The sequence below is a fragment of the Rhinatrema bivittatum genome, chromosome 1 (assembly GCF_901001135.1).
Source record: "Rhinatrema bivittatum chromosome 1, aRhiBiv1.1, whole genome shotgun sequence".
NCBI lineage: Eukaryota > Metazoa > Chordata > Amphibia > Gymnophiona > Rhinatrematidae > Rhinatrema > Rhinatrema bivittatum.
Window position 1 is genome coordinate 431,848,912 of NC_042615.1, and position 12,041 is coordinate 431,860,952.

The window sequence follows — 12,041 nt, forward strand, 5'->3', positions numbered from 1 at the left end:
ATATTATGTTTACATGCATTGCTATGCGCTCACTAGAAAACTCTGCAAAACAAGAAAAACAAAAAAGGCACTTGGAACCAGTATGATGTTAGGCCTATGGTAGTGCATGTAAGGTGAAGGCTTGGCCCTCAGAAAGCCACAAGTAAATGGAATTACATACCAGCATTCAATCCTACCTATGAAAAGGCAACATTGCAAATATTACATCAGGCCTTAAATACCAAAACACCTCCTATTAAAAAAACAGAACAAGCCAGGCTGTTATAGATCCCCACATAAAAACTACAAACTAGCAGAGCACTTCACCTGGATCACACATGCCGAACACAGACAGACCCTCCCCAATTTCCTAAAGAGAGACTGTAATGTGTAAATAGAAATGTGCAGACAAAAACTGAACTGGAAACCACAACAAGCCAGAGTTATGCAGTGCCACTATGAAAAAGCAGAAATACCACATTCCTCATAAAACATCAAACAATAGAATCAAGAACCATAAATCATAATGGTAAAAGCATACTAATAAAAATTATAAATATTTCAAAACAGCTGATGACTAGAACATCCAATAATTAAAAACTCATCTCTCTATCCATTTCCAAAAGTCAATAAAATATTTTAAAACAGCTGATACATGAAATATCACCCAATAATTAAAACTAATAAGGATTTTTTAAAATCCCCTGCTGTCCATATCTGGGAAATTTTGATTTCCAGTTCACCTGAGATTATCATGGATTAGCAAGGAGAGAGGAGGGGTTGTTGCATATAAACTTTCTCCATGCTTTCTCTCACACATGCTCAATCATATACACATACGTGCTCAATCATATACATAGACACACACACACACTCACTCACATACACACACACTTGTTTTCTCTCTCATGTCCAACTGTATATATACACACATATGATCATTCGCTCTCTCTCTTGCTCAATCACACACATGCACCTAAATACTTGTTCAGTCTCTCCCACATGATAAATCGTATACACATACAGGCTCATATGCTATGTCACAGTCTCAGTCATTCACACACGTTCATATGCTCTCTCTCACACATACTCAATCATATACACATACACACTTGTTCGCTGTCGCATGCTCAACTATACCCAACCATACATACACTCATTCAGTCTCTTTCATATGCTCCGTCACACACACACATGCTCATACCTCTCTCTCACATGCTTAATCATGCACACACGCCCTCATGCTTCTCTCTCACATGCTCAATCTCACCCCCCACACATACACACATACATAGGCTCTCTCACACATGCTTATTCATATACACATACACACTTGTTCGCTGTCTCATGCTCAACTATACACAACCATACATACACTCATTCAGTCTCTTTCATATGCTCAGTCACACACACATATGCTCACACCTCTCTCTCTCACATGCTTAATCATGTACACACACCCTCATGCTTCTCTCTCACATGCTCAATCTCACCCCCACACACACACACACACATACATAGGCTCTCTCACACATGCTTATTCATATACACATACACACTTGTTCGCTGTCTCATGCTCAACTATACACAGCCATACATACACTCATTCAGTCTCTTTCATATGCTCAGTCACACACACATTGCTCATACCTCTCTCACATGCTCACTCACCCCCCCCCCCCCACACATACATAGGCTCTCTCACACATGCTCAATCATATATTCTCATAACTCTCACATGCTCAATCAGACGCACACATGCTCATACCTCTCTCTCTCTCTCATCTAGCCTCCAAGTAGGCTGAAGCATGGGGAGTGAGGCCAATACTTCTTGGTATCATGCGGGCCACACTGCTGCTGCTCATTGCTGCTCCTTGAGGCCCTGCTGGCCATGCTACCTTTCACTGCTGAGCAGGAGATGGGAGGAGGAAAAAGCTAATGCTTTTTGCGGCCATGGGGTTGCCCTGCTCTGCACTACCAGGGCGGGAAGGTGGGGGGTGGGGGTGGGGGGGGGAGAAGGAGGCCGATGTTTTTTGTGGCCCTATGATCAGCGCTACTTTTCATTGACAGGGCGGAGGATAGAGGGCTCAGGAGTGTGGGCCGCGCTGTTCTTAATTGCCCCGGCAAGAGGAGGGCGGAGGAAATCAATTGTTATCAAGACTCTATGGGCCGAGCTGCTATTTACTGCCAGGGTGTGAAGAGGGAGGAAGAGGCTGGAGGCTGATAGTTTTTGTGTGACAGCATCACTAGTGGATGGGCACCTATGGCCAAGGCCACATCGGCCATAGGCTAGCTATGGCTCTACTATTTACTGCAAGATAAATGCTGTTTTCTGCGTAGTAAATGGCTTCAGATGGGGATAATATGAGGTATTTCAAATACCTTGGGGCCATCAGCTCTTTTAAGCAATAGCAGCCTCACAGTCCCAGGCTGTCATCATGCGTTGTTTGGGGGTCATATACTGCTGTGGTATTTTTTTTCTGCAGTATTTAACCACAAGGAAAAAATACCACAGATATCACAAAGTGGCAGGGCCAATTACTGCGGCTTTGTGACGCCCACGGTATACAGCAACGTAGTAAATGAGCCCCTAAGTTTATAATAACATTTTCAAAACATAGTAACAAAGTGAGGTCTGTATTCAAAAAGCAGTGGAGTGGCTAAAATTAGCCAGTTATATTTAGGGATGTACAGCTGAATCTAAGCAGCTTGGTTTTCAGCTGAAAATTCATTTAAAACTAGTCATTGATTTAAATATGGCTACGTTCCCCTGCTAAATTTAGCCAGTTAGTGCTGCAAATCTTATGTGGCTTCGTTTTAAAACAAATCTGGCTGCCAGAGCCAATCTTGACCCCCTTCCTCCCACCCAGATGAAAAGGAAATTGTGTTTAGGTGTTAGATCCTCCCTCATCCTGCTTTCAGCAAAAAGCTGTGCAGGGCCCGACAGTCCCCATGGGATCGCTCCTTCCTCAAAGCCAAAAGAAGCTGTGCGAGGGGCCTTCAGCCCTCCTCTGGATCCCCCTCCCTGTTGACCATCGTAGAAAGTTTGTGCAGGGGGGTTCAACATCGCCTGTGCCATTCCCCCCGCTGTCCCGGTCACAATGAAAGCTTCAATGAGCAGCACCAGATCCCCCCCTCCTACTCATGCCTCTGATATTTATAAAAAAATGTTCTGCCGCGGCCCCCCCGGTATTTAAATAAAAGAGAAAGCGGCTCTAGGCCTCCACCCTGTCAGAGCAGCGCTGGAAGCTGCATTAATGGAAAGCCTGAACCAGCTCCCAGCTTGGCTTGGGGATCTTGGAGGATTCGGGGTAGGTCAGGAGGGTGGGGGCCCAGAACAACTTCAACTTGCACAGGCTGGGTAAACAAATAAGCGTGGGAGTTACTTGCTTATTGCGGTGGTTACTACCCCTAACCAATTAAGCCTGATACTTCTCTTAGATGCAGATCCAGCACTGCTCTCTACAGAAATGGCGGGGGTGGAAGGGAAATAGAACCAAAAAGTTACTAATAAGGGCCAAGAGTAACAGGTAAGTGTGAGAACAAAATAAGTGTGAAAGCTTGCTGGGCAGACTGGATGGGCCGTTCAGTCTTCTTCTGCCGTCATTTCTATGTTTCTATATGTAACTTTTATTTAAATATTAGGGAATGAAAGTGAGATGGGGAGACTGGGGCAGAATAATTGTTTATAATATCAGAAGGGTGGGGGGCTGGGGGATCTAGCACTGCATTTTTTTGCTTTATTTTTGGACAGGGGGAAAGATTCCGAAGAGAGTTGTCAGGCACCTCATGCAAACGTTTTAAATTTGGGGCTCAGAAGAGGGGAATCCTTGGCCGGGGGAGGCTGTGAATCCTTCCAGCAAACTTTTTAAATTTGGTGGAAGGGAGCGGATCCCACAGCGAGGACTTGGGCCCTCTATCCAAACATTTCAATATTTGTGGCAGGTAGGGGAGACCTTGCTAACCCAAATTTATGATCGCTATTACAATAGTGCACAGTATACGGTCATCAAAGGGAACACAAGGAGGGCACATGGAGCAATGACTGGAAGTATAAGGGAGTTCCATTGGTCATTTGAGGTAGTAAAGGGATAGAAGCAGACCCGTTTGTCAGATAGAATAGGGAGCCTGGGTAATGAAAGATAACTCTGCAGTACTAATGGGGCAGGAACCTAGTGCAGTGGAAGGGAGACTCTCTGGGTAAAGTCCGGTTATGGGTGAGAATGACGTTTCACAACTAAGCTCCGTAATGGATAAGGGAGCTTTCGTTTTCTAACCCTGTTGCAGTTATCACAGCTATTGATGAAATTTGGAAGGCTTGGCTGAATAACCAGGCTTTGGCTCTTTCCTGAAGGTGAGGTAGGAAATCCCTTGGCATAAGGATGGTGCACCCATGGTTTGGGTGAAAGCAACTGAATGCATGGAGTCTAGCGCAGGTCTGTCTGGCAGAAGCCAGTGGTAGAGAGTAAAGAAGGGGCATTTGGGAGGAATGAAGATCTCTAGAAGGGGTATAAGAGAAAAGAAGCTGGGAGAGATAATCAGGGGCCATACTGTTTACACACCTGAAGACAAAGCAAGGAGTTTTGAATGGAATCCTTTCTTCAACTGGAAGCCAGTGTAATTCCTTAAGATAGGTCTTATGTGGTCAGATGCCTTGGCTCCTACCTGAATTCTAGCAGTTGTGCTTTGCAGCAGCTGGAGCCATTTGAGATTGTGTTGTGATTCCATGGAATAGAGAGTTACAATAGTCAATCTGGCTAATGATTGCAGCATGTATCACAGTGGCCAGATTGTGTTTATTGAAAAATTCTGAAGTTGGCGAATCTGGTACAGGTGCATAGAGTAGGCCTTCACCGCCTTTGAAATGTGGGTTTCCAATATGGGAGCTGAGGTAAACTTGGCCTCCCAGACTTCGTACTGGATCTTTTGGTTGTCAGGGAGGGCCCAATAAGGAAGGCAAGGATAGCAGAGGGTGACCTTGTCTGCTTAGCCAGAGGAGTTTTGATTTGGAGGGATTGAGTTTGAGTTTGTGGTTGTGGTTGTGGTTGTGGAACCACTGGGCTACTGCTGTGAGACAGTGATTAAGATTTGTGATGGCTGAAGTTTAATTTGATCCTGCTTTGATGCAGAGTTGTGTGTCATCAGGAAAAAGGTGTTGAACATAAGAACATAAGAAATTGCCATGCTGGGTCAGACCAAGGGTCCATCAGGCCCAGCATCCTGTTTCCAACAGAGGCCAAACCAGGCCACAAGAACCTGGCAATTACCCAAACACTAAGAAGATCCCATGCTACTGATGCAATTAATAGCAATGGCTAAGGTCATAGATCAGATGGATGTAAATGTTGAAAAGGATTAGTGATAGCACTGAAGTCTGGGGTACTCCAGACTTTGGATGAAGATGATTTGTTAGCTTATGATAGATTGAGTACTGTTCTCCAGGAAAGACCTTAACCATTTAAGGATTGTGTCATTGATGCTGCTGTCACTTAAATGTTGTATCAGTAATTGTGATCAACAGTGTCAAAGGCAACTGAGAGATCTGGTGGCTAGCTTGATCCAATTTGGCCAAAGGAATCCCCTTCCAAATTTCTCAGGTGCAAATTGTCCTGAAACAGATGCATTCAGTCTGGGATGGGGAGCTCACCTAGAGGTGCTGCACACCCAAGATCTATGATCTTGTCAATAAATACTTCATCAGATAAGTTTCCTACAGCTAAGAGCAATACAATATACTTTAATGACTTTCAAAGATCAGTTGCCCCACAAAATTGTCATCATTCAGACAATCAGGTAGCAGTGTTCTGTATCAAAAAGCAGAAAGGTACAGGGTTCTAGGTTCTGTGTCAGATTTGGAACTGGGCCATTTCTGAGGAAATGGTCTTCAGGGACACATTTCTGGCAGGTGACATACCTGAGAACGTTTGAGTTGTAGTCACCCTGAGATTGCTGTTGATCAGCAGGAGGAGGGGGTAATGATGCGTATCAAATTTCTCTCTTCTTCCACCACCCTTCTCTCTTTTCCCCCTCACCCATCCACCATCACCACTTTTCCTCCCTCTGGGGTTGAGCCCATCATTCTTCCCCTTCCTTTCTCCCTAACCCCAGTACTCTCTTTGCTCCTATGTCCTATGAGTCACAAGTCCCAGACCTGTGTACGCTCAGCAAGTCCTGGAATCACAGCTCCAGACTGAGCTGTATGTTGCAGCAGCTCTCCAGTTTCATTCCCACAGGTTGCTTGCAGTGTTTGCTGCAGATTTATCCCTTTTTTCCTGTTCCCTGCAGGCTTACTAAGGATGGTAGTAGATAGGACTGTAAACGGAGGGGCACGGAAGTTTTTATTGTTTTCCTAGAGACCCAGCAATTGATACATATTACCCAAGTCTCTGGGTGAAATCCAGAGCCCCCAGGTATGTTGGGCGAGGAGAATGTCCTGATAAACAGGTTGAGTTAAGTCCTGGAACCTCACAAATGGTCCTTGAACAGGGGAGTAGCAAACTAGATATTCTGCACATGGGGACTCCCTCCTCCTGGTATACCTGCACCTCCATTGGACAGAAAGGCCCCTAACGTCTGCTCCAGATGAGTGATACAAGGCAAAAAGGCATGACACTGACCCATGACTGAGAAAAAGGATGGGACTCTCTTCAAAATTCCTTCCAGTGCTACACATAAACCAAGCACTAGATGGCATCCTAAGAGTAACGAAAGAATTCATGGAGCTGACTGCAGAGCTCTTTCTACAGCACACAATCTTGATTCAGGCATAAGAACATAAGAAATTGCCATGCTGGGTCAGACCAAGGGTCCATCAAGCCCAGCATCCTGTTTCCAACAAAGGCCAAACCAGGCCACAAGAACCTGGCAATTATCCAAACACTAAGAAGATCCCATGCTACTGATGCAATTAATTGCAGTGGCTATTCCCTAAGTAAAATTGATTAATAGCCGTTACTGGACTTCTCCTCCAAGAACTTATCCAAACCTTTTTTGAACCCAGCTACACTAACTGCACTAACAACATCCTCTGGCAACAAATTCCAGAGCTTTATTGTGCGTTGAGTGAAAAAGAATTTTCTCCGATTAGTCTTAAATGTGCTACTTGCTAACTTCATGAAATGCCTCCCAGTCCTTCTATTATTTGAAAGTGTAAATAACTGAGTCACATCTACTCGTTCAAGACCTCTCATGATCTTAAAGATTTGTGTCATATCCCCCCTCAGCCGTCTCTTCTCCAAGCTGAACATGAGAAATTATCAAGAGAAGTTATTTCTGTCTACTAGTTTGATTTTATGTATATACCCAGAAATTTGCATATAGGTGTGCCTGCAAAAACAGCATAAGGCTCAAAATTAAATCTTGGGTGATCCGGATAATTTCCCAGTCGCCTCTACTAAGCTTTAAGCCTGCATCAGTTATTACGGTCCCGGTCGCGAGTGCCGCGACCAGGCCCTTACCTCCACGTTCCTGGACCCGTTCCCGCTTCTGTTGGCAAAGTTCGCGGTCTGTTCGGCGGCATCCCCATGGGGGCAACGCCGCCGGGGAACCTCCGATGGACGCCCTGCTCCTAGGCGCACGCGCGTGCAAGTTGGATGCCTTTCTAGACCCGTTCCCGCCATTGGTGACTCCGCCCAATTCCTGACGTCAGACACCGCGGCCTTGATAAGCCGGCTACGGACACTCAGTCTTCGCCTTGCAACGGGGTTACCTTGCGGTTCCCAGTTGCTCCGTGCCCCGGAGTGGGTTGCCTTCCTGAACTCGCTCCGTTCCTGCCTGCTACACTACCTGCCTGGTTCCTATCTGCTTGCTACAGTACCTGCCTGGTTCCAGTACCCGAGTCTTGCTACAGTTCCTGCCTGGCTCCAGTACCTGAGTCTTGCTACAGTTCCTGCCTGGTTCCAGTTCCTGAATCTTGCTACTGTTCCTGCCTGGTTCCAGTTCCCGAGTCTTGCTACTCTTCCTGTCTGGTTCCAGTTCCCGAGTCCAGCTACAGTTCTCTCCGGTTCTAGTTCACCAGCCTGCCTGCTCCGGTCTCGGTTCCACCACTCGCCTAAGTCCCAGCGGCCGAGCTCCTACGGGCTCCTCCCGGGGGGGGGCTCCAGCTTCCAGGGGTGAAACCTCACCTAAGTCCCAGCGGCTGGGCTCCTACGGGCTTCTCCCGGGGGAGCATCGTCCACATCCTGCCTGACATCTGCCTCCCGGCCTGTGTTTACCTAGAGACAGCTGAACACTTTTCCCAGCCTCTTGCAGGTCGGCCCAAGGGTCCACTAAACTGAGACTCCACAACATCAGTTCAGTTATTTATCTTAGAAGAGTATGGCATGCCTCCCCATCCTAAGTTTAATTTCTCGCTTTACATCTTTTTAAAGTAACTGCAAGTTTTATACAGTTGGAATAATTCTTGGTTTCACATTCTTGCATGACAAAGACTCAGGGAGCCCAATTTTATAACATAGTGCTTATGACTGAAGTCCGCATGCACTCTGTACAGGTGTACTTCAACCATAATTTTCAAAACGGATTTATGCACGCAAATCTGCTTTGAAAATTAGGCGGCTCATGTGAATTCTTGCATGGCAGACATGTGCACAGCTATAGCTGCAAGGAAGCAGGTGCAAATGTTCCTGGGCACATTTCTACACATACTTTTGGTTTTGGAAAGTAGGCCCATGAATGGTTTCCCTGCCCTACCTCTCCCCTGGGAATGCCTCTTTCAAGGAGACATGAAACTACGTGTGAAATTGCCTCCGCGTGTACTTTTACACAGACATCTCCTGTGGTAATTTTTTCAGAAGGCCTATACACTCCTGTAAATCAATGTTTTCCACGTGTATATGTTTTTGAAAATGTAGCCCAAAATATTTCTCTCTTTCCCTCCCCCAAAGTATTTTAAAGCACTTCTTCAGCATAGCTAACTCATTTTCAGCTTCGGTGACATGCTACCCAGGAGTGTCTATTATGTACTCAGCCTACAATGTAAATGTTAACTCCATTCATCAATTACCGTATTTGCCGGCATATAGGACGCAGTGGCACATAAGACGCCCCCCAGAAAGAGGCCTGTGACTGGTTTTCCTTTTGGAATAGAAGAAAGGATTTCAAAGATACTGGAAAAGTGCCCACTGTCTGAGGAGCGAGAGCACGCCGCCTGATTGGCTGGTGTTGGGGAAAAGGGACTTGCTTCGGCCAATCGGGAGCAAGGGCGCATAGAATCAACATTTACAGCAGGAGGGAGTGACTCGAGGAGTGAGGGCGCGCTGCCCGATTGGCCGGTGCTGGAGAATGAACATTTTACAGCATCCGGTGGGGGGGAGGGAGTGACTCGATGAGCGAGGGCACGCTGCCCGATTGGTCGGTGCTGGGCAAAAGGAGCTTGCCAAAGCAAGCCCCTTTTGCCCAGCACCGGCCAATCGGGGAGTGAGGGAGCGGAGAATGAACATTTTTACAGCATCCGGTGGGAGGAGGGAGTGACTCGAGTGAAGGTGCGCTGCCCGTTTGCCCAGCACCGGCCAATCAGGGAGCGGAGAATGAACATTTTACAACATCCGGGAGGAGTGACTCGAGGAGCGAGGGCATGGAGAATCAATTTCTACGGCGTCCGGAGGTGAGGGTGAGTGACTCGGGGAGCAAGAGCGCATCGGCCAATCGGGGAGCGAGGGCGCGGGGAATCCACCAGACGCTATAAATTTGGACTACTGGCGCATAGGATGCACTCCTTATTTTTCACCTATTTTCAGGGGAAAAAAGTGCGTACTATACGCCGGCAAATACGGTATATTCTAGCTGATAAATACAAGCAGGGCCTGTCTCCTAGGAATCTATAGTAAGTGCCACAGAATTTGGCCCATGCCACAGAATTGTGCAGTCCTCTATAGAACCACAGGAGACCAGAGGCAAAGTCAGGTGTGCAGCAACTGGATAGGCATAGGTGTGCATAAGCAAGTGTGCACCTCGCACTCCTCTCCTAGAGCATGTGCTGATTGGGCTGTAGTAGAAATAGGTTGGGGTGTGCATTCATTTTCGACATATTGGCAATCCGCAACGTATATATCCCTATTCGTTTAATTTGTGGGGAAGTGAAATGTATCGCGACTCCCCACGAATATAACGTATTATCTGTTTCATCTGTTGCGCAGCGTGTGCACTATTTTCTTCGCCGCCATTTGCAATCGGAGGATGCCATTTGGGTGTATCCAAAGCCAAAATCCAGCCCTTTCCTGTGAGTCATTAGTGACCTCACAGCCGTGTCAGAGTGGGTCGGACAGGTTGGCACGGATGCCGGAATGCAGCATATCAGCGATAACATTTTGTGAAATGCATTGAATGCAGCCAATCGCACAGTGACGATTTTCCTGATGACCCAGAACTATATATACTTAAGCATGTGGTGTCCCACGTACTTTCTTTGCAGGGGTGGTCTGGGGAGGTGGTCTCTGCGGAAGGTGGCTGCACTCTGAGCTAGTCTGAGTTCAGAAATCTCTATTCAATTGCTAGCTAGGCTAGTTACTTAAGAGAAAAAGATATTTGTTTATTTTGCTGCAGTGCAAAATAGCCCTGTTTGTTTGTTTTTTTATTAATTTTTCAAAACTATTACAAAGTAATAATCAACTTTGCAAAATGAAATATTAAAGTTTTGAACATACATTCAAAACTTCAAAATTGTTTGTTTTTTAAGCAGTTTATTTAGGTGATCTGAGACGGCCTCTCTGTACCAGGGAGAGAAGCTGCTAGCAGTGCCATTTTGTTTAATTCACCCTCTGGGCTAGGCAAGGCACTGTGACAGTGGGCAGTGGGTAGTTTAACAGACTGAACTTTATTATTGGGACAGTCTGTGCAGTGAAATCCCCAGTCTGCCTCTTTTGTGCTTACAAGCAAGGTGTGTGTGTGTGTGTGTGTGTGTGTGCGCACTTATTTAAAAAGTTTTGTATTCTGTCATTCGAAAAGAATGGTTTACATAACAGATACATCATAAAACAAAAACAACAATGATATTTATCAGAGGGAAAATTACAAAAATGTTTTCAATGTAAAAGCAAAACAAATAATAAAAGGATGGGAAAATAATATCATTACATTACTGCATAACAGGGCACTGTGACAGTGGGCAGCCAGTAGGCACTAGGCAGTGACATTAAATCCATAATGTCAAGGAAAGCTAGATGTGGTCGAGTGATTGGGACTGGCAGAGGAGGCACTTCAAAAGGCACTAGTGCCAGTCCCCCATTAAAGTTAAAAAGGGACCTGTTGCAACTAAACTCTTTGGAGGGGCAGGCAGTTCCAACCGGAAAAAAATGAAATCTAAACATAATGCATCGCCACCACCTGTTTCTGACCCTGTAGTTTTGGAGGTGAGGGAAGGGGAGGCTGAGTCATGCCAGACCAAAATGTCGACACCCAAAAGCAGCAGTGGGACAGAAGTCTCGACTAAGCATTGACAATATAGCGTAGGCACCGTTGCTTCTGATTCAGATGAAGAATCATCTTGTGTGGGATTCTCATCAGAAACGGAAGAAGTAATAGCTGACAAAGTTTTAGGAGGATCAGTTAGTCCTGTCTTAGCCTCCACTTCAGTGCAGCAGGGGAGAGATGAAACTGATGAGGAGGAAGAACAGTCAGCACAGGCACAGAGGGTGACTAAGGCTCCTGGCATTGCTTCTCAGGGTGCACCCACTACTAAAGCTCCAGTGCCAGCATCCACCCCCAAGGCTATACAGAAGGGAGGATCACAAAAGACATCTGCGATCTGGAGCCACTTTAAAGTGACAGATGACCCATGTTTTGCTCGGTGTAATTACTGTGGCAGGGCTATTAGCAGAGGCAAGCAAATGGGACATCTATCTAATTTTGACATGACGCATCATTGAAGAGGCAACACCCAACAAGAGTACTGCCATCTGGGGATGGTGGCAGTACCAGTCAGGGGACCCCTTCCAAGCAGCGTAAAGAGGTTGAAAAGCAGCAGAGTCAGCCCATGCCCTTATCCCCTTCTAGCACTCAGGTGGCAGGCCAGCAACCCCCTGACATGTGGCAGAAGCGACAACCTACCATGGAGGAAATGGGGT